At 46.7% G+C, this 24,552-nt stretch overlaps 1 pseudogene; it reads left to right on the top strand.

Moving 5' to 3' along the window:
* The first annotated feature begins 15,253 nt into the window (after window positions 1-15,253).
* LOC109744665 (glutamate receptor 2.5-like) lies at window positions 15,254-17,663 on the top strand (annotated as a pseudogene).
* Window positions 17,664-24,552: the final 6,889 nt, after the last annotated feature.

Below are 24,552 nucleotides of genomic sequence, written 5' to 3'. Positions count from 1 at the left end.
GAGCTTATCACACCCGATCATCACGTGGTGTCTCGGCACGACGAACTGTAGCAACAGTGCATACTCAGGGAGAACACTTGTACCTTGAAATTTAGTGAGAGATCATCTTATAATCATACCGCCGTACTAAGCAAAATAAGATGCATAAAGGATAAACATCACATGCAATCAATATAAGTGATATGATATGGCCATCATCTTCTTGTGCCTTTCATCTCCATCTCCAAAGCACCGTCATGATTACCATTGTCACCGGCTTGACACCTTGATCTCCATAGAAGCATCGTTGTCGTCTCGCCAACTATTGCTACTACGACTATCGCTACAGCTTAGTGATAAAGTAAAGCAATTACATGGCGATTGCATTTCATACAATAAAGCGACAACCATATGGCTCCTGCCAGTTGTCGATAACTGTTACAAAACATGATCATCTCATACACCAATTTATATATCATCACGTCTTGACCATATCACATCACAGCAAGCCCTGCAAAAAAAAGTTAGACGTCCTCTACTTTGTTGTTGCAATTTTTACGTGGCTGCTACGGGCTTAGCAAGAACCGTTCTTACCTACGCATCAAAACCACAACGATTTTTCGTCAAGTGTGATGTTTTAACCTTCAACAATGACCGGGCGTAGTCACACTCGATTCAACTAAAGTTGAAGAAACAGACACCCACTAGCCACCTGTGTGCGAAGCACGGCGGTAGAACCAGGCTCGCGTAAGCGTACGCGTAATGTCGGTCTGAGCCGCTTCATCCAACAATACCGCCGAATCAAAGTATGACATGCTGGTCAGCAGTATGACTATTATAGCCCACAACTCTTTGTGTTCTACTCGTGCATATAACATCTACGCATAGACCTGGCTCGGATACCACTGTTGGGGAACGCAGTATTTCAAAAAAATTCCGACGATCATGCAAGATCTATGTAGGAGAAGTATAGCAACAAGCGGGGAGAGTGTGTCGACGTATCCTCGTAGACCAAAAGCGGAAGCGTTAAGTAACGCGGTTGATGTAGTCGAACGTCTTCGCGATCCAACCGATCCAAGTACCGAACGCACGACACCTCCGCGATCTGCACACGTTCAGCTCGGTGATGTCCCTTTAACTCTTGATCCAGTTGAGGCCGAGGGAGAGTTCCGTCAGCACGACGGCATGGTGACGGTGATGATGAAGTTACCAGTGCAGGGCTTCGCCTAAGCACTACGACGATATGACCGAGGTGTGTAACTGTGGAGGGGGGCACCGCACATGGCTAAAAGATCAACTTGTGTGTCTATGGGGTGCCCCCTGGCCACGTATATAAAGGAGGGGAGGGAAGAGGTGGCCAGCCCTAGGAGGGCGCGCCAGGTGTGGGGAATCCTACCACTAGTAGAAAAAGGGCCTCTAGTCCCGGTTCATAAGGGCCTTTAGTCCCGGTTCTGGAACCGGGACTAAAGGGTCGTTACTAAAGCCTCCCCCTTTAGTCCCCGTTCTTACACGAACCGGGACTAAAGGCCCTCCACGTGGCCGCTGCCTGGAGGTCCACCTTTAGTCCCGGTTGGTAACACCAACCAGTACTAAAGGCAATTTTATGATTTTTTTTTTGAAATTTTTTTTATTTTCAAATTTCTGAATTATTTTAACCTCTAATCTCTAATCACCCCTCATCACTGCTTAATTTAACCTCTAATCTCTAATCACCCCTCATCATTCCAAATCATCTAACTTCCCGGACGGTCACCCATCCTCTCACTACTCCAGCCTGAGCACGCTTAACTTCCGGGTTCTATTCTCCCTCGTTTCCAAGTCTGCACTTGTTGTTTTCCTGACAATAGTAAGATGTCAATCCTATTAACCCTCAGGAATTTAGCTTGACCATGAAGTCACACATTTCACTGTTTGAGTTTGAAACTATTGTTCTAAAAAACAATAATTATTTAGTAACACTAATATTTCTTGAATAAGTAGTTTGACCATAGTTTGACCACAGTTTGATCAGATTTGACCAAAATTCAAAAAAACTGAAATAATTATTTAGTAACACTAATATTTCTTGAATAATTAGTTTGACCATTGTTTGACCACAGTTTGACCAGATTTGACCAAAATTCAAAAAAACTGAAATAATTATTTAGTAACACGAATATTCTTGAATAATTATTTAGTAACACTAATACTTCTTGAATAAGTAGTTTGACCAGATTTAACAAAAATTCAAAAAAAACAGAAATTTGAGCATAACTTTCTTTCCTTTTAGAATTTGAGGATTCTAAAAATTTGCAAACAGGCCGTAGGCGATCAAAATCGGATGCGGATTTTCGTTCTGAATATTTTGATATATTATACGTTTTTTCTGACATCGTATGCAAAAGTTATAGCCGTTTTACATTTTCCCTACACTTTTTGCAAAACATGTCTAAATTTAAGTTTTTAAATTTTCCTAACTAGTCGATGTAGTAACATAACTACATCTCGAAGGATTTTAATTTTTGAAGTTTTTATCATTTTCTTTTGCTTTTTACAAAACCGAAAAGGCGATCCACACGGGGGGGGGGGGGGGGTAGAGTTTGAAAATGGGACCTTTAGTCCCGGTTTGAGACACGAACCGGGACTAAAGGGCATCGCACCCTTTAGTCCCGGTTCGTGTCTCAAACCGGGACTAAAGGGCTCAGGTGAACCGGGACTAATGCCTTAGCCGCACGAACCGGGACCAATGCTTTGGTCACAGGGCAATATTCACATTAGTCCCGGTTCGTGACTGAACCGGGACTAATGTTAATATTGCCCTGTGACCAAAGCCCTCTTTTCTACTAGTGTACTAGGACTCCCCAGTCCAAGTAGGATTCCCCTCCTCTTTCCTATAACTAGTAGGAGAAGGGGGGAAGGAGGAGGAGGGGAGAAGGAAGGAGAGGGGTGCCGCCCCCTCCTAGTCCAATTCGGACTAGCCCATGGGGGGGCGCGCGGCCACCCCTTGAGGCCCTTCTCTCCTTTCCCGTATGGCCCATTAAGGCCCACTACTTTCCCCGGCGAATTCCCGTAACTCTCCGGTACTCCGAAAAATAACCGAATCACTCGGAACCTTTCCGATGTCCAAATATATCCTTCCAATATATCGATCTTTACGCCTCGACCGTTTCGAGACTCCTCGTCATGTCCATGATCTCATCCGGGACTCCGAACAACCTTCGGTCATCAAATCACATAAACTCATAATACCAATCGTCATCAAACGTTAAGCGTGCGGACCCTACGGGTTCGAGAATTATGTAGACATGACCGAGACACATCTTCGGTCAATAACCAATAGAGGAACCTGGATGATCATATTGGCTCCTACATATTCTACGCAGATCTTTATCGGTCAAACCGCATAACAACATACGTTGTTCCCTTTGTCATCGGTATGTTACTTGCCAGAGATTCGATCGTCAGTATCATCATACCTAGTTCAATCTCGTTACCGGCAAGTCTCTTTACTCGTTCCATAATGCATCATCCTGCAACTAACTCATTAGTCACATTGCTTGCAAGGCTTATAGTGATGAGCATTACCGAGAGGGCCCAGAGATACCTCTCCGACAATCGGAGTGACAAATCCTAATCTCGATCTATGCCAACTCAACAAACACCATCGGAGACACCTGTAGAGCATCTTTATAATCACCCAGTTACGTTGTGACGTTTGATTGCACACTAAGTGTTCCTCCGGTATTCAGGAGTTGCATAATCTCATAGTCATAGGAACATGTATAAGTCATGATCAAAGCAATAGTAATAAACTAAACGATCATAGTGCTAAGCTAACGGATGGGTCTTGTCCATCAAATCATGCTCTAATGATGTGATCCCGTTCATCAAATGACAACACATGTCTATGGCTAGGAAACTTAACCATCTTTGATTAACGAGCTAGTCAAGTAGATGCATACTTGGGACACTCTGTTTGTCTATGTATTCACACATGTACTAAGTTTCCGGTTAATACAATTCTAGCATGAATAATAAACATTTATCATGATATAAGGGAATATAAATAACAACTTTATTATTGCCTCTAGGGCATATTTCCTTCAAGATCATCTTATAATGCTACCGCCGCACTAAGCAAAATAAGATGCATAAAAGATAAACATGACATGCAATCAAAATATGTGACATGATATGGCCATCATCATCTTGTGCCTTTGATATCCATCTCTAAAGCACCGTCATGATCTCCATCGTCACCGGCTTGATACCTTGATCTCCATCGTAGCATGGTTGTCGTCTCGCCAACTATTGCTTCTACGACTATCGCTACCGCTTAGTGATAAAGTAAAGCAATTACATGGCGATTGCATTTCATACAATAAAGCAACAACCATAATGCTCCTGCCAGTTGCCGATAACGGTTACAAAACATGATCATCTCATACAAGAATTCATATCTCATCATGTCTTGACCATATCACATCACAACATGCCTTGCAAAAACAAGTTAGACGTCCTCTACTTTGTTGTTGTAAGTTTTACGTGGCTGCTACGGGCTTCTAGCAAGAACCGTTCTTACCTACGCATCAAAACCACAACGATTTTTCGTCAAGTGTGCTGTTTTAACCTTCAACAAGGACCGGGCGTAGTCAAACTCGATTCAACTAAAGTTGGAGAAATAGACACCCGCCAGCCACCTGTGTGCGAAGCACGTCAGTAGAACCAGTCTCATGAACGCGGTCATGTAATGTCGGTCCGGGCCGCTTCATCCAACAATACCGCCGAATCAAAGTAAGACGTTGCTGGTAAGCAGTATGACTATTATCGCCCACAACTCTTTGTGTTCTACTCGTGCATATAACAACTACGCATAAACCTGGCTCTGATGCCACTGTTGGGGAATGTACTATTTCAAAATTTTCCTACGATCACACAAGATCTATATAGGAGAAGTATAGCAACGAGCGGGGAGAGTGTCTCCACGTACCCTCGTAGACCGAAAGCGGAAGCGTTTACTAATGCGGTTGATGCAGTCGAACGTCTTCACGATCCAACCGATCCAAGTACCGAACGTACGGCACCTCCGTGTTCAGCACACGTTTAGTTCAATGATGTCCCTCGAGCTCTTGATCCAGTTGAGGACGAGAGAGTGTTCCGTCATCACGACGGCGTGGCGACGGTGATGATGAAGTTACCGGCGCAGGGCTTCGCCTAAGCACTACGACGATACGACCGAGGTGTTTAACTGTGGAGGGGGCACCGCACACGGCTAAGAGAAGACTTGGTGTGTCTTTGGGGTGCCCCTCTCCCACGTATATAAAGGAGGGGGGAAGAGGAGGCCGGCCCTAGAGGGGGCGCACCAAGGCAGGGGAGTCCTACTTGGACTCCCGGTCCAAGTTGGATTCGCCCCCCCCCCCTTCCTATTCCAACTAGGAGAAGGAGGGAAGGAGGAAGAGGGGAGAAGTAAAGAGGGGGGCGTCGCCCCCTCCTCGACCAAGTCAGACCAGCAATGGGGGGCACCCCTTGAGGCCCTTCTCTCCTTTCCCCTAAAGCCCAATAAGGCCCATTACTCTCCCGGGGTCCTCCGGTAACCTCCCGGTACTCCAGAAAATACCCGAAACACTTCGGAACCATTTCGGTGTTCGAATATAACCTTCCAATATATCGATCTTTACCTCTCGACCATTTCGAGACTCCTTGTCATGTCCGTGATCTCATCCTGGACTCCGAACAAAATTCGGTCATCAAATCACATAACTCATAATACAAATCGTCATTGAACGTTAAGCGTGCGGACCCTATGGGTTTGAGAACTATGTAGACATGACCAAATCACATCTCCGGTCAATAACCAATAGCGGAACCTGGATGCTGGCTCCTACATATTCTACGAAGTTCTTTATCGGTCAAACCGCATAACAACATATGTTGTTCCCTTTGTCATCGGTATGTTACTTGCCCGTGATTCGATCGTCAGTATTGTCATACCTAGTTCAATCTCATTACCGGCAAGTCTCTTTACTCGTTCTGTAATGCATCATCTCGCAACTAACTCATTAGTCACATTGCTTGCAAGGCTTATAGTGGTGTGCATTACGGAGAGGGCCCAGAGATACCTCTCCGATACACGGAGTGACAAATCCTAATCTCGATCTATGTCAACTCAACAAACACCATCGGAGACACCTATAGAGCATCTTTATAATCACCCAGTTACGTTGCAACGTTTGATAGCACACAAGGTGTTCCGGTATTTGGGAGTTGCATAATCTCATAGTTAGAGGAACATGTATAAGTCATGATGAAAGCAATAGCAATAAAACTAAACAATCATTTATGCAAAGCTAAACGGATGGGTCTTGTCCATGACATCATTCTCTAATGATGTGATCCCGTTCATCAAATGACAACACATGTCTATGGTTAGAAAACTTAACTATCTTTGATTAATGAGCTAGTCAAGTAGAGGCATACTAGGGACACTCTGTTTGTCTATGTATTCACACATGTACTAAGTTTCCGGTTAATACAATTCTAGCATGAATAATAAACATTTATCGTGATATAAGGAAATATAAATAACAACTTTATTATTGCCTCTAGGGCATATTTCCTTCACAAATTATGTCCGGACAACTCCAGTATTTTTAGCTTACCTACTTTTATTATGGGCTTTTATCGGCTCTTTGAGAGTAGTGATGCTGCCTTTGATAAAGACCGCAGTTCCTTCTTCTGGAATACGACTAATAATAAGAAGAAGTACATGATGGTCAAGTGGAAACTGATGTGCAAACCTAAGAACCTTGGGGGGTTGGGAATTGTTAACACCTGGGTGATGAATAAATGCTTTGATTATGAAATGGTGGTGGCGTCTATATTCTAAACCTTCCAGCTCTGTTTGAATCTAGATCCTCAAAGCCAAATATTTTGCTAACTGCCCACCCCTTATGTCCACGACTCGTAACGGCTCACAATTCTAGAAGGCTTGACTAGTGGGTTGACGACGGCCCCCTAGCCTTCTCGTTCACTTCACTAGTTTTGTATGTAGCCAACCAGTCGTGCTCCATTGCGGAGGTGGCTGTGCGTAACTAGGATCTTGCTTTAGGCGGGTTTTTGTCTGCTGAAGAGTTGGCTAGTTGGCAAGACCTCACTTCCCTCCTACAGAGCTCTCAGATTCACCTGATCAACTTATCTAGCCCCATTCGTCCTCAGGTCGTTTCTCAATCAAATTGCTTTACTCTAAAGTTACTGCAGGGAGACAGGATGGATGTTTCATGGCTATGTGGCGTGCTCGTGTTCCTCTAAAAATTAGATTCTTTTTATGGCAAGCCATTAAGTGTAACCTTCCTCCAGATACCAAATTATCAAGCGCCATGGCAATGCTAACGCGGTTTGCTCTCTTTGTGGAGAGAAGGAAGACACGGTACATATTATTTTCAATTGTCCTCTTGCTAAATTTGTCCGCAGTTGCGTTCGACAGTGGTTGAATTGCAATTAGAACCCCTCGAGTTTTGCTGATCTTTTCAATCTCTTAAACAACCTCTCGGGCCAGCCCTTCCGTGTTTTCGTGATCGCTTTTGCTGCCTTTAGCTGATGCTTTTGGGCTACTAAGAACAAGTTTGTTCAAAATGACCGCCCTTTTACAGCAATGGAAACCACTGCTTAAGGCGGGTGAAGAGGACGTTCTCAACTCCCTCATCGCCAAGATCAGAGCGTCCGCTCTCAGCTTCAGTCCTACTCCCTCTGCGAACCCCGCCCGTGGAGTCTCTCTGCCTGGTTAGCTGTACCGTACTTTGTGTTTCCCAGTGGTGGGAACTGGTACTTGTAGCGTACTTTGTGACTTGGCTCTTTGGGTTTTATTTATAAAGTCGGGGAATCTGCCTTTTCTTAAAAAGAACTATGTGCGGGCGTATATGAGAATTTTGAAGGTCCACACTAGAGATAAACTTACATACTAGTATATGTATAGTGTATGATATGAACTAGTCCATAATACTTCTCACTGCAAGTATAAGAGCATCTACAATCATGATGGATTAATTTGGATTGCAAACGTTTACGGACGCGCCTGGTCAGTGTCCAGGCATGTCCGCTTTAAACCCTCATTTGCCTACGCGCAGAACCACGACTCTCAAATTGTCCTCCTTATTTTCAGGCATTTCAACAAACATGTCATGTGCGGCACTACCAGAGCACGCATCAGGTGCGGCAAGAACATACGGTGGCACGCACACACTGGAGCTGCTCGTGCAGCCGGTAACCACACACGCAACGCAGCCAGCCGGTGGCCTGCTCGCGTAGACGCACATGAAGGACAGCAAGCACAAGAGCTGAGCTTCACAGCCAGCACACCAAGCACATGAGCCGGTTGGTGTGTGGTTGCTGAGAGGAGTCGATCGCTGTGGCAGGATCATTATTTTTTTCTTTGACTGTGTGCATCTTGGATGTCTTTATGACATTTTAGAGATGCAGAGGCTAGGTGTAATTGATATCTACGTGATATTAATATATATATATATATATATATATATATATATATATATATATATATATATATATATATTTGCGGGTGAATATTTTTTTAAAGCACATGAGCAGGTGACATCCTCGTGAGGACGCAACACGGCAGGCATACATCTATAGATGACACCAGCGTGAGTTTGGGCCTGGAAACAGCCATGGGCACGAGGTCGGGCCGCGGGCGTGCGAGCTTGGGCTTGCCGGCGCGAGCAGCGTCGGCCGGCTCGTGCAAGCATGAGGCCGGGACGCGGGTGCTTGGTCTCGGCGATGGGGTGAGGGCCACGGGGCTGGTGTGGACGCTATGGGCGCGAGTTAAGAGATGAAAGGAAAAGTGTGGATGATTTACGGGTTCGTGCGCTAACTAGCTGTGATGGCAGGTGCGTCCGGGCTTTCTGAACACCCTCATATTGCTCTTAAAGTTAAGATGGATTTAAGATATGCCTGTTAGTCTGGATATTCAGGGATCAAATGAGATTCGGTTGGATCACCTTGTTTTGACCGGTTACGTGCCTTTCGTACGTTTAGGAAGAACGTAGGTTCCCGCTGTAGATGCTTTAACGCGCCCTCTGCACGTCAGAAGAGCCGCTTGTCTGTCGCCTACCGCACACAACGGTGTATTGGCGGGCCACCGAGCTGAAAACCGTAGCTGTCTGACTTTTACACGAGAAAAGTCGGAGGATCTGTTTGGCGACCCATGAGAATCGTGAATCCTTTTTCTGGAATCTAGTATGGTCGGGAATCCTTATATTTACTCGGGCTTATTCTTTGAAAGCGCGGAAGTACGTCACCTGGCCGGTGGCTAATTCTGCACCGTTGGCGCGACAGAGCATTGACTAGCCATTTCTCTGGTGGAAGACCGCTTTCGAAAATGTCAGTACGCACGCAACTGACGGCAACCAACTCTGAGCTCGATACTATATTTCCTCACAGCAGTAACAAAATGCACATCGGAAAACTTCCTGCCGTTTGAGCGTTCCGCGTTAGCGCGGGAGATGCTATGATAATCGTGGACGGCTTAAATTCTAATCCTTTAAACTTGGATTGGCTGGCACTGACGTAACGCTATATAACCCCAGCTTCTGTAAAAAAATATGTCAACCAAGTGATAAGAAATTCATTGCTTCCTTATTACGAAACACTTCTCCTTTTTTTATCTAGGTCAAAAAAATATTTTTACATGAATCACTGTTGAAGCGCATTCAACTAATCATATCTTGTATTATCTTTGGTGGTTCAGGTGGGACATCCTATTTCTCCAAAAAATTATCTTCTCTAAAACAGACACACTATATACTTTGAGTACGTTTAACGATTCGTACATATGATTACGTGTAGAGACTGTTTCATATTCTCTCCCTCCTCTCATTAATTGCATGCCTTTTTCAATTTCATGTTTGGTACATATGACCGGCTCCCATATCCTGATGGTATACTCTCTCTCTCTCCTCTCATTAATTGATGGTATACTCTCTCTCTCTCTCCTCTCTCATGACAACCATCCTACTCCCTCAATTTCTAAATATAAATCTTTGTATAGATTCCACTGTAGGCTACATACGGAGTAGGGTGTTTCGGTGCCCAGGCTCATCTGCACCCGGTTAGAAAAAAATCATAAAAAATCAAAACAAAATCAAACAATTCCAATTTTTTTTTTGTGTGATAGACAATTTGACGCGTGAGATCCGCTTCAAATTTCAAGTCATTTGGACATCCGAGCATCTCTCAGCAAAAAAGACAAATCGGGTCAAAACAGTACATGAATAGTAAACATTATTACAGACCCCCAATTTGTCTTTTTTGCTGAGAGCTGCTCAGATGTCCAAATGACTTCAAATTTGGAGCGGGTCTCACGCAATAAATTGTCTACCACACAAAAAAATTTGAATTTTTTGAATTTTTCTAGTATTTATTTTGATTTTTTTCATCAGCGCAGGTGTAGATGAGCTCGGGTGCAGAGATGCATTTTTGCTACATACGAAGCAAAATTAATGAGTCTATACTCTTAAATGCATCTATATACATCCATATGTGGTCTCTTGAAACAAGTTTTCGCCCCGCTTTATATATAAAGCAACAACCAAACAGAGTACATGGACGAACGATACATGAAGATGGGTGGCCCTAAAACATGCCAATCCCATGATAACCGGAACACGCAGCACGCACGCGACTACGCTACCGAAATAGAATCCGTATGTGGTTCATAGTGGAATCTGTACAAAGACTTATATTTAGGAACGAAGGGAGTATTTTATATTAAGATTGTATGAGTCTAATTAGTTGATGGTATACTCTCTCTCGCCTCTCATTAATCACACTATGAGCCGATCATATGTACGAACATAAAATCAAATATACGAAACATAAAATAGCATCGGGGTAGTTGTTTCTAAAGACATACCATCTCTTAGAAGAGCGGGACATTGGGAGTGGCCGTATGTTTAGCAAGGTGACATTAGCCATTGAAAGAATTGCCGGATGTGACTTGACAAAAGCTAAAGATGCAAATGAAGTTTTGAAAGTATCTTTCTACACCCGGGCTCAAATGCGTCAGACGATGAAGAGTAAAATACAGAAAATAGATAATTTTAAAAGATTCTGAAATTTTTTATGGCATACTTTAAAATATATTTGTTTGGATGCTAAATTTCATCACGAAATCACTTTGGTGGAAGTCTTGGCGAAAAGAATACCAGAGCTCCAAAATGCGTTTGAAAGTAACATTTTCAGAGCATCGATTTCGTTTTTGTACCACGCCTTCCACCAATGTTATTTTGTGATGAATTTTTGCATACACTCCAATACTTCCTCAAACTTTGCCACCAAAAATACAGAATTTTTTATAACTTTTCTAATTTACTGTTCAACCAAGAGCATTTGAACCCAGGTGTAAAAACTCCACGCCCATGAAGTTTGTCCTTCTAACAGAAACATAATGACAATTCATTTATTAGCATATCATAGCTAAAAAAATATGAGTGAAAAAAAAAAACGTTTCTATCGGCCACCTGTCGGAACGATTTTTCCGAGAACTTACGCAACCGGCCACACCTGCCACTTCGGTCATGTAGTACTGTATAATTTTTTCACACCGAGCAGCATATATGGCTCTGCATGGGAAAGGGTAGGGCGGACTGGCGTGCAGCATATCATATCATAGCTAACAAAGCAAATCACTTCCAACCGCATGGAGTGGCCAGCGATCCCGTTTCTCTGTTTCCTCATGCTTGGGAGCAGTATCGCTGCATCGCCGGCGCCGGTGCGCGTCGGCGTGGTCCTGGACCTGACGAGCGACGTGGGAAGGAAGAGCCTCGCTTGCATTTCCAATGCGTTGGACGACTTCAACGCCGCGCAGTACGACAACTCCGGCGGCGCCGCGCCGGTGGAGCTTCGGGTGATGGATTCGCGTGGGGATCGCACCGCGGCAGCACATTCTGGTACTCTTTTTATTGTTTCATGGTATTGCATAATTTTTCATTGGGTTTATTCTTATTTCAAAGTGTATCATGAAGTTCCTTTGTACCAACAAGTGATAGTGCACTTGTTTCAGACTGGATTTGCTAGTACACAATACTAGTATTTAAGAAAACAGTAGAGATGAAGATTAGTACAGAAAACGTGGGCTGAGTGTTTTTCCTCTGCCCGAGTAGAGTAGGGATGAAAGCGGAGTGGTACCTTAAAATGGAAAGAAAATATGGAAGTGGCAACGAAAAAATTATGAAAGAAAAATGAAAATGGAATATTTTAAGCGGAAACGGAAACAAAATGGAACGGTATTTTCCTGTGAAACAAACACAGAAAGGGAACTTCCTGTTTTCACGAGTATGGAAGATTTTGTTTCCACTGTGGGCCTATTGTTGCTTTGTAGCATAACCATCAAGCAACACACAAATTACATAATTAACCACAATAGAGGCGGGGCCTAAAATTCCCCTCATAGATTATTTTGTGTTGTTACAATTTGTTGTACTTGTAAGAGAGCAATCTCATAGACTGTTTATTTTGTCCTTCTGTTATAACAAATGTATTTTGTGTTGCCAAGTTGAAAAGGTATGCACTAATTAATGCATCTATTATAATATAACCATCCTAATATTTTAACACAATTGATTAAGTTTATTGGTCTGCTTTTTTTTCTGTGGTTCCAGTACTTTTTATGTTACTTGCTTCCGTAGACGTGTCTGGGTCGTATTTGATGTGTGTTTGTTTCCTGTAGTACTACCTCTGAAACTAATATAAGATGTTTTATAGGTCATTAAAGTAATGATCTAAAATGTCTTATATTAGTTTGCGGAGGGAGCATTTGTTTCTGTAATCATTTACGAGGCTTCTGTATTCGTGTTTGCTTCCACAAAAAATTATGGACACAATTGTGGTAGCACCCAGTTCCATCTGTTTTTATCCCTACGGTAGAGCCACCCTTCCACACACAAAAAACAGAGCCAAAAAATTGGTGGTGGGTCCCGCCGAGCCCTATCACAAAAGAACGTTGAAAGGCCAAGATAGAGGTGCCGTATGTGGCGGTCACTTGGGCGGCGTTGTGGCTGGGCTTGCAGGCTACACGTGGTGCCGCTGTAGCGCCAGCGGTGGGGATGGGAGTCACCGGATCCATCCAGAAGTGGCTGGTCCCCTTCTCCTACCATGGTTGGCGCCTCGCGAAGTTTGGGCCTCCACGGTTGCTGGTGGCATGATGCCGCATCGCTAACCTTTGTCTGCATGTCTGGATCGAGAGAAGGGCGGTGTGGGGGTTGCTGGCTTCGCCCTAGTAATGGTAGTTTGGCCCTAGCATTCTTCTTCCGCCAAGTCGTCTTTCTGCCTGATGTCGATTTCTTGGATCTGGACACTAACGAGTTTCGGGGTCGACGGCGGCGGTGGGCGACGCAAACCGATCAAGAATAGATCGGAAAACCAAAAAGAAACCGCGCGATCAAGATGACCGGCGGGAGGGAGAAAACCCTGTAGCAAGGCTCGGGGAAAAGACTCTCTAGGGCAGCCGGTCAACACGACCGGCGGACGTACCCTAGGTACGGGCGGCGCGGCCCCCGGCGGCGGTCATGGAGGCCGACCGCCCCGGGGGCGGCGCGCGGGTGCGGAAGCGGCGGCGGCTAGGGTTTAGGATCGACCTGCGATAGATACCATATTGGAAGGGAGAGAGAGATTGTTGCGGAATATGATGGATGTATTGCTTGAGCCTCGTGGGCATATATATATAGGAGTACATGATCTACTTGGAGTACAAGGCAAGCCAGAATATTTTCTAGTCTAACCTATGTTTCCTAATACAATCACGTTACTCAACAGACACGCAACCGCTGCACCCGCCGAAGTTGTCCCACCACGTTCCTAGTACTTCGAACCATCGCGAAACAAGCAACACCCTCAGGAGGGGAAGCGACGATGATGACGTTGCTGCCCAGACAAGTCCTGGGGTTTTCCCCTATACGCCAAGGGAGGTGGGTAGGGGTAAAAACTGACGCCCTTCAGGAACGGATGGTGGCGCCCGCAGGCATCCCCGTGCCGGCGTCGAGCCTCGACACAGATTTCTCCCGATCCGCACCCCAACCCCAGACGCTTCGAAGCCCTCCACCACACACACCATCAACCAGCATGCGCCACCATTGCCTTGGCATCATCGATGCCGTCTCACCGAAGCTAATACGCGAGGCATGAAGGAAGGAGACGCATCCTTGCTGGAAACCAGGAGCAGCAGCACCATAGACACACGGGAGGGACCGACCTCCACCACCGAGGCAGTAGCCGACTGGACGCAGCAGTAGAGGCATACCAGTCCCACGGGCCCGCAGGTCTGGCCAGGCACTGAAGGGGCCCGTGAAGCCTCCGCCGCCGCGATGCAGTAGGCGCGCCATCGTTCCGCCGCTCCACGTCCGAGAAGGAGCACATCTCCATCCGACAGACAGCAGCACCGCCGAAGCACCAAACCGGCCCGCCTATAACTTAGATGGGGCTCAAGGGCCCAGATCTGGACCGGGGGCGATGGGTCGGACTAGCACACCGGCGGCCACTACCTCGCAATCAAGGGGCAGCACCACCGTGGACAAGCCACCCGGGGAACGCCGGACTGCCTACCGGCAGAGGAGCACCGCCATCCGGACTCACCCCTGAGCGGGAGGCCAGGACACGCGGGGAAGGGAGATCCCGCCGCCGCCGACACCGCCTGGGCTTTGGCCGGCGTCGACAGGGAGGGGCGGGGAGGATGGTCGCTGGGGCGCGGGTTAGCGGCGCCGCCCCGGTAGCCGCTCGGGGCGACGCCGGGGGCGCAGGGAGGGGGAGAGGGAGGGGTGGGGAGGAGGGTGAGGGTGCTGGCGGCGAGTGCGGACTCCGGCCGCGGCGGCGGCTACCCGCTGGCTGGGGGAGCCGGCTGCGCAGGGAGGGGGAGAGGAAGGGGTGGGGAGGAGGGTGAGGGTGCTGGCGGCGAGTGCGGACTCCGGCCGTGGCGGCGGCTATGCGCTGGCTAGGGGAGCCGGCTGCGGCGCTAGGAACCCTAGAGGCGGGCGCGTGCGGAGTGGTGAAAACCGTTGTGTGTATCCTTGATGTCTTTGGACCATCTTATTGATACAGAGGCTGGGTGTAATAGGTATCTTCATGATATTAATATATTTCTCTTTGTCGAAAAAAGTGAATGCTCCGCACAGCCCCTCACTTTGATGCAGAACTTCAGCTAAATGCGACGTTGAGATATATTTTTGCTTGACAAGCAGACCTCCTGCGGTGTCCTAAAAAAAGAGATATATTTCGCTTGGCTAATTTTGGGATGCGTGTGGGTTTTGCAGCCAAGGTCCTGATCAAGAACTCGCAAGTGCAAGCCATCATTTGGGGCCCTCACACAATGACCAAAGCAGATCACGTCGGCCACCTTGGCCGCCAAAATCACATTCCGGTTCTTTCGTTCTCCGGCATTTCTCCAACATCGTGTGCCTTCTGGTTGGATGACCTTGTACCAGCCTCCATAGGCGATGCCAAGTACGGATTTACACTTGGAAGTGAAACTGTGACCTTCCGTAATCCAAAAACTGATAGAAGAGAAAGCAGAAAACTATATACAAGAAATTCAAAGAAGAACTGCAGAGGTAAGACGGTGTTGAAGATTGCCGTGCCGCGGAAAGAAGGTTTTCAGTTTTTCGTGAATGTTATTGACCAAATTTCGAAGGAACAAAACATCACCGGATACAGCATTGATATCTTCGAGGCTGCTATGAGGAATTTACATCCTATTCCGTGCTATAGATTTATTGTCTTCAACGGTTCGTATGATGAGCTAGTAGGCAACGTGTCTTTAGGGGTGAGCCTTACTCCTAGACACAAAGCATCCTATCATTTTAATGTTCTAATTTCTGTACCTAAACACCTTTAATCGCTGCTAATTTCTTGGTGGTTTAAGCAGGTGTATGATGGTGCAGTTGGTGATGTGACCATAACCGCGGAACGAGTTACTAACGCAGACTTCACAATGCCATACACACAATCCGGTGTGTCTATGCTTGTGCTTGCTGAGGATGAACCAGATATCCGTTGGACATTTGTAGAGCCACTAGATGGGATGCTTTGGCTTGTAACCATGGTTTTTTTCTTATATACTGGCATTGTTGTGTGGATGACTGAACTACCCACACATCAGGAGTATCAAGAATTAAGTTGGAGACAGTGTGGCACCGCCATCTACTTCATTTTCTGCACCTTGACGTTTTCTCATGGTCAGCTCTTTTGGATTCCCACAGAATATTTGATACTCTATAAGTAATTAGATATTTACCATAGGTGTGTTAGCTAAAGGAGTAACTTGGATGATAATCCATTCGCAGGTCAAAGTATTAGAAGCCCCTTGACGAGAATTGTTGTGGTGATATGGTGCTTCGTGGTGTTGATTCTAGTACAGAGTTACACCGCAAGCTTATCATCCATTCTGACTGCAAAGAGGCTCCGTCCTAAGGTGACAAATCTGGACCAGCTCCGGCACAATGGTCATTTTGTAGGATACCAAGATGATTCCTTCGTGCGGTCCTTCTTGATAAATCGTAATATCAGTGAAAGTAAGTTAAGGAACTACACAAGGAAAGAAGAATACGCTGATGCTTTGAGGAAGGGGTCCAAGAATGGAGGGGTGTCAGCTATCGTCGATGAGATCCCTTATTTAACTTCTTTCCTCTCTGACAATCGGTACAAAAATGACTTTAAGATGCTCGGGTGCAAATACAAGACTCCGGGATTTGGTTTTGTAAGCTACTCAACCTAATTCCTTGGTACCCTGATTTGTTCTTGCAGCACTACTCTTGATTCTGGATAGAAATCTTAGTTGCTAACATAGTATTCTTATCTTCAGGCATTTCGTCTAGGTTCTCCGATAGTGCACAACCTTTCGACTGCCATCTTGAACCTAGCAGGAGGGGCTAAGGGTGAAAAAATTGAGGAAAAATGGTTCGGCAAAACTTTACCATCGGTGGGTGCTGACGCGGTCCCGAACACAGATTCTGCACCTCTCACAGTACAACACTTTTCTGGTCTATTTATCATCACCGGATCCATTTCAACTCTCATGCTGCTAATAAGTATTGTGAGGTTGGTTTATGCCAAATGCACCAGATCGAGAAAGGTCGGCGTAGAAAGCGTCAGCTGCAACAGTGCCCACGAGGATCCCAGTTTACATAATGGCGTGGACGACAACCCCAGCCCCAAACAACCGCTCCGTGAAGATAGCGATGATGTTTCCCAAGGTGTCCATGGGACTGGCCAAAATGTTGGGGGTGCAGATCCTGAGTCATTGCAGCAGATCAATGGCATGAAAGGTGGCTCTGTGCCTGCAGGACACATTCAGATTGAGATGAGCAATGTTTGAGGTTAAAGGGAAGCGCCAGATGCTCATGAGTATTTCTCTCCTGGTTGAAGCGATGATGCATTCAAAACCTCGAACTACATATAGTGTGTCTTTATGTTTTCTTTCCCACTCTTTTGGAAAGAAGAGATTGATGGTTAGTGAGTGATGTGCATATTATCTCTTTAAACATATATAATGTATGTCTGTTTTTTAAGGAACCGATGTACTAGAACTTATGTGATTCCATTTGTAAGCAGATGATGATGTATACATATGTGTAGTTTACAACATGTAACTTTGTGTAATAATTCAAGTTGTAAAACCTTGTTATTAGGATTTACGAACTTGTAGCATCATGTGATATAATGCTTCCATGGCATCCTTGCATGGTTAAATCACCCTTGAGTGGTGAAATTAATGGAGATTTTCATCTTCTTTTCAAAGAGACTTTAGAAAAATTATTGGCATGCTATCTCCACATCTACTACCTCCGTTCCTAAATATTAGTATTTTTAGAGATTTTAACAAGTGACTACATACGAAGCAAAATGAGTGAATATACACTCTAAAATATGTTTATATACATCTGTATGTGGTAGTCCATTTGAAATCTCTAGAAAGACAAATATTTAGGAACGGAGGGAGTATATAGCTCTGCATGCATGTCGTATTCTTATACGGTTCTAGGCACGTGTGTTGAAATGAGGAGGCGGTTTAGTGGTATTTGGGCCTCATGAAAGGTACGATGTGTTAGATTGGAGATGAGATACTTTATGTACCAACCAACCCTATATCAAAAACGGCTTTCGCCTCGCTTTATATTTAAAGCACCAACCAACATTCGAACCGATACAAACGCAACACAACACCCCAACACCTACATGCACTCAAGGCCAGATACATAGGTGTCAAAGGGCTACACCAACAACACACCGACCGACTCGAAGTAGACTACAAAATGATGTAAGCAACACTACGGAGCCGCCAGAGCCCTTCCCGGTGAAGATACCGCGAAAAGGTGAAGTTGAGAGGCGACGAAACCATGAGCTCCAAGACGATGCCTTCAGAAAGGACACGACACCAAGCACCGCCACCGTCCGATCCAAAGATCAAGATTTTCATCCGAAAAAGACGAAGGACAAGGAGCAGCCACAACGGAGACTTCAGGAAGATGACGACGTCCATAGGCGCCGCCTCCGTAGGTCTGGCCAAATCCAGACAGGGTTTTTACCCTGGCAAGCATGGCCCGCCTTCGCCCATGGCACGGCTACGAACATGGGCCACAGCTGCACATCACCAGAGAATGTCCCAATGCCAGCCACCACACCGCTTACAAAGCCATGTCCGCTAGCCGCCCGCGCCTGAGCTGCGAGCTTAGCCCACAAGCATCACAATACCCACTACCCGGGCCGCCGCCCAGGGAAACCCGAAGTCCCATAGGTCCTCCATGACTACTAGCAATGAACCAATCAGCAAGCTCCGGCCGCCGACAGAACCACCAATGATTGGAAAGACCAGATCGATCAAGGAGCCACCGAGTCGGAGAAGAGGTGAAGCGGGCACGGACCACGTCGATGCCCGACACCCCTGCCGGTGACGGGTAGCCCAACCACATCGGCGCCACCCATCTATCTCACCACCTCTCCAAATGCCACCCATGATGCCCAACCGCAGCTCCCGACCTGGATCTACACCTGGCCCATCTCGGCCGACCACAACCTACAACCGCTAGAGGACACCAGAGACCTGCGTGAACGGGCCGACACTAGAGCAAATCCGGACGCCACTGGGAAACTGTTGGGGAACGTAGTAATTTCAAAAAAATTCCTACGCACACGCAAGATCATGGTGATGCATAGCAACGAGAGGGGAGAGTGTCGTCCACGTACCCTCGTAGACCGTTAAGCGGAAGCGTTATGACAACGCGGTTAATGTAGTCGTACGTCTTCACGATCGACCGATCCTCAGTACCAAACGTACGGCACCTCCGCGTTCAGCACACGTTCAGCTCGGTGGCGTCTCGTGAACTCCCGATCCAGTAGAGCTCGAGGGAGGGTTTCGTCAGCACGACGGCGTGGTGACAATGTTGATGAAGCTACCGTCGCAGGGCTTCGCCTAAGAACTGCTACGATATGACCGCGGTGGATTATGGTGGAGGGGGGCACCGCACACGGCTGGGAGAGATCAATGATCAACTTGTGTGTTCTAGGGTGCCCCCCTGCCCCCGTATATAAAGGAGATAGGGGGGAGGCGGCCGGCCAAGGAGGAGGGCGCGCCAAGGGGGGAGTCCTACTCCCACTGGGAGTAGGACTCCTCTTTTCCTAGTAGGAGTAGGAGAAGGAGGGAAGGAGGAGAGAGAGGGGAAGGAAAGGGGGCGTCCCCCCCTCCTCCTTGTCCAATTCGGACTAGAGGGGTAGGGGGCGCGCGGCCTGCCCTGGCCACCCCTCCTCTTCTCCACTAAGGCCCATTAGGCCCAATATACTCCCCGGGGGGTTCCGGTAACTCCCCGGTACTCCGGTATATGTCTGAAACCTCCCGAAACACTTCCGGTGTCTGAACATAGTCATCCAATATATCGATCTTTATGTCTCAACCATTTCGAGACTCCTCGTCATGTCCGTGATCATATCCGGGACTCCGAACTACCTTAGGTACATCAAAACATATAAACTCATAATACCGATCGTCACAGAACTTTAAGCGTGCGGACCCTACGGGTTCGAGAACTATGTAGACATGACCGAGACATGTCTCCGGTCAATAACCAATAGCGGAACCTGGATGCTCATATTGGTGCCTACATATTCTACGAAGATCTTTATCGGTCAAACTGCATAACAACATATGGTATTCCCTTTGTCATCGGTATGTTACTTGCCCGAGATTCGATCGTCGGTATCTCAATACCTAGCTCAATCTCGTTACCGGCAAGTCTCTTTACTCGTTCTGTAATGCATCATCCCGCAACTAACTCATTAGTCACATTGCTTGCAAGGCTTATAGTGATGTGCATTACCGAGAGGGCCCAGAGATACCTCTCCGACAATTGGAGTGACAAATCCTAATCTCGATCTATGCCAACTCAACAAGTACCATCGGAGACACCTGTAGAGCACCTTTATAATCACCCAGTTACGTTGTGACGTTTGGTAGCACACAAAATGTTCCTCCGGTAATCGGGAGTTGCATAATCTCATAGTCATAGGAACATGTATAAGTCATGAAGAAAGCAATAGCAGTAAACTAAACGATCAAGTGCTAAGCTAACGGAATGGGTCAAGTCAATCACATCATTCTCCTAATGATGTGATCCCGTTAATCAAATGACAACTCATGTCTATGGCTAGGAAACTCAACCATCTTTGATCAACGAGATAGTCAAGTAGAGGCATACTAGTGAGACTATGTTTCTCTATGTATTCACACGTGTATTATGTTTCCGGTTAATACAATTCTAGCATGAATAATAAACATTTATCATGATATGAGGAAATAAATAATAACTTTATTATTGCCTCTAGGGCATATTTCCTTCAGAAACGACCCGCACCGTCACTAGCGGCTGTGACCACGCTGTCGTAGCACAACACCGTGCACCGACTAGGATGGCCGCTGCCAGCACCACGAGCCGGCTACCGACGACTAGGGTGACGTCTAGGCGTATCATACCCGAGCCCAGCAGGCTCCCTCCATCCACCCCACCTCTAAGAGGCCAGGGAGGGATGAAGTCCAGCCCTGCACACCCACCAGAGCCTGCCCAGCATGCACCTTCAGCCGCGCCGCCGCCGGATCTCATGGACACGACGCAAGACACTCGCCCCACCAACCAACCGCGCCGGCCTGCCCCCCATCTTCACGACGCAACCGCTGCCACACTATCGCACCACGGTGACCAAGGCCCAGCTACTCGAGGCGCCGGCGCGCCGCCCCGCGTGAGAACCGCGCTTCCCGCCTACTCGGCGTGTCTCGCGCCGCGAGCACCATGGGAGGAGGGAGAAGATTCCCAACCGCCATCGAAGCCAACCGGGCTTCGCCCGGCGGCTCCCTCCGGCAGCAGCGAGGGGAGGGGCGGCACGGAAGTGGGTGCTGGCGGCGGCTAGGGTTTTGCCCAGCCGCCCGCGAGAGTGACCTGGGCGAGCGCTCTACTTGGTTCCATGGTGGTTGGTTCATTCTTCGAACCAACCCTATATTATTGAGCCGGTGGTGAATATGAAAAGATCAGGTTCTGTTATACTTGTAAACCTGCTCTGTGCTTGATGAGGACACCACAACCATCGACAAGTCTCCAATATAGGTCCAATCACAAGAGATCGCGCCAAACAAATAAGTGACCAGGTGAACGCTAACTTAAGTTTACCTTGTAACCTTGATGACACAACTATGCTTTCATCTCCATTATTGTTGGTTGAACTTAGGTATAACATGGAAGCAATCCAACAACCTATGAGCTCTTGAAGCAACCGCTTTGGAGGAACAAGTTTGGAGAAAACAAGTTTCAAGTGAAGCTGATGCTGTCAGTTTTTACCTCTGATGTTTTGGTGTGCCACACCCATGTGATGGAGAGACGGGGCCATAGGGGTACATCAACAGAAGCTACATCAAATTATCTTTCCAATGCAAAAAACTCACATCATTTGGAGTTGTGAGTCAAAAGTACTAGTCATTCTCGTGGAAGGTGTCCAGGCTGTCAAGACTTCGCGAATTTCTGAGGAGCTCTCCAACAACTCCCAAAGTTGACTGCTTATTCACCCAAGGAAGCCATGCAAACCTGCTTACTTTTGAAACCATTTTCACACCTAGCTAAGGGGGCTTGTCCCTGCTATAAAACCCCATCTCCCCCATCCTCTAGAGAACCTTTGTCAAACCATTCAGCTACAAGCTTATGCAGCAAGACTGCTAGAGAGATCCGAGAGATCTTGCTACCTTTGCTCTTGTGAGTTCATTCGGATTCGCGAGAAGGAGCCTCTGGTTCCCCCTAGTTCATGCTCTACGGTTCCGGCCGTTTTGTGTGGATTAGTTCCGGTTTGTGGTTCTGCGATTGTTTGGACAGCGGGTTGGAGTTCTTGTAGCTTCGGTCAGCCATCCCCAACGTACGGGTTGCATCCAACCTTGGCAGGTATAAAGCTAGTTATCCCGGCTGCTTGCGGCTAGTTATCCCTCCTGATTCGATTCTACGACGTGAAGATCGGGCCACCTTCGGGCGTGAACTCGTTCATCAGGTTCCCACCTATCATCTAGCATCAGAGCCTTCGTTGACACAGTAGGATCTGTTATCCAACTTTATCTTGCTAGCATCCCTTTAGATCGAGTGTTTTTCATGCTATATTTTCTGTCCTAGAAGTCCAAAGCCCCACCAAAAATAAATCCAAGCCTTGTTGGTGTTGAGATCTTGTTGTTGCATACCTTGCATGTTCTTCATCTTTTAAATCTGCACCAAGTTCATCTTCATAATTGCTTTCAGATTTGGTTGTTGTGCTTTGGAAAAAGAGAGAAAAAAAGAGTGGCAAAAAAATCAAAGAGAGAAAAAAAGAGTGGAAAAAAGTCAAGAGGGAAAAAGAAAGTCTTGTGTAAGATCCAAAAGTTTCAGCTTGATAGAAAAAATTTCAGAAGCTTGTGTGTTGTCTTTTCAATCTTGGTGCAAAGGTGCAGCAGATCCATCCACGTATTTTTCTTGGTTTGCATCAACTTGATTTCAGCACAAGCCCCTTTTTGTTTACCCCACCGAGCTCCACCAAAAACCGAAGCTAGTTCTTTGATCCCTGTCTTTCAATCGCTTTAACACATCCGGGAGAAGCACAATCTGATGTGAACTCATAAGAACTTTGGTGAGTAAGAGGTGAGGTTGTGTGATTCCACAAAATTATCCTATTCCACTTTTGGCCTTACTAACATGGCAGGATCTAGATCGAGTGTTCATGGAGAAAACCATGGGGAAGAAGATGCCCCGGTCACACGTGCTGATTTTCAGGAAATACAGAACATGGTTCGAGACCTTGGAAGGATGTTTCACGAGTGACCTCCAGCAGGTGGCGATAGGGTTCGACACCGGCAACACCCTATTGACCCACTTGAGGAAGTTGAGGATGAAAATTCCGTGCATGTTGCTGTGGATGGTGACTTGGAGGATGATAACAACAGCCATGGTGGACATGTGGCTGCTGCTCGTGGGCGTGGTGTTGCTGCTCATGGAGGGCAGCGAGGAGTACAACTTCGAGGGCGAGGCCATGGTCCTCGTGGGCACTACTATGACCCTCATGAGCGTGTTGCTCGTGGTCATGGAGATGATTATGATGGTGTCCCATACCGTCGTGCTGCTGAAGATGGGCGTCGTGCAGAACGTCGTGATTGAGATGGTCGAGATGACATAGCAAGAATCAAGTTGCATATCCCCAAGTTCACAGGAAAGGAAGACCCCGATGCATATTTTGATTGGGAAGAGCAGTGTGATCAGATTTTTCGTATCCATAACCTTGCTGATCCGAAGAGAGTAAACCTTGCTTGTGTTGAGTTTTCTGGTTATGCACTCACTTGGTGGAATCAACTACAAGAAAATCAACTGCTGCTAGGCCGTGATCACATTGACACTTGGGAAGAGATGAAACAAGCCATGAGGCGAAGGTTTGTTCCTTCACAATATCAAAGAGATCTCCGAAACAGACTGCAGCGTCTCAGCCAAGGTACGCACACGGTGGATGAGTACTATAAAGAGATGGAATTGTTGTTGGTTCGTGCTCGTATTCATGAAGATGAGGAGTCAAAGATGGCAAGATTTTTGCATGGTCTCCACAATGAAATTTCTGATTTTGTGGAGATGTTTCCCTATAACACTCTACAAGATATTTTGGAGCAAGCAAAGCGCACGGAGAGGAAGGTGCAGCAGAGTGGTCATGGACGGATATCTCATAACCGCACCACCACACCATGGCAAAGGTTGCAGCCAAGTGCCTCTCATGGTGGTTCTCATTTTCAGCATACTTCACACCCTACTGCCACCCGGCGAACAGCGGCTTCATCGGCATCATCACCAGCCCCTAGGAATGTGGACAAGCGTGCTTCTTCTGCTGCTGGAAGTACCTCTAACCCCATGGCTGTACCATCATCTCGAAGCCGAGATATTGAGTGTTGGAAGTGCAAAGGGCATGGTCACATTTCTTCTGAATGTCGAAACAAGAGAGTTCTCTTTGTGAATGAACAGGGTGAATGGGAATCTGAGAGAGCGAGTTATAGAAGGAAACTGTCCG

Source organism: Aegilops tauschii, chromosome 7 (genome assembly GCF_002575655.3).
Source record: "Aegilops tauschii subsp. strangulata cultivar AL8/78 chromosome 7, Aet v6.0, whole genome shotgun sequence".
Lineage (NCBI taxonomy): Eukaryota > Viridiplantae > Streptophyta > Magnoliopsida > Poales > Poaceae > Aegilops > Aegilops tauschii.
Note: the sequence above shows the minus strand (reverse complement) of the source record. Positions and strands in the feature narration are given on the sequence as shown.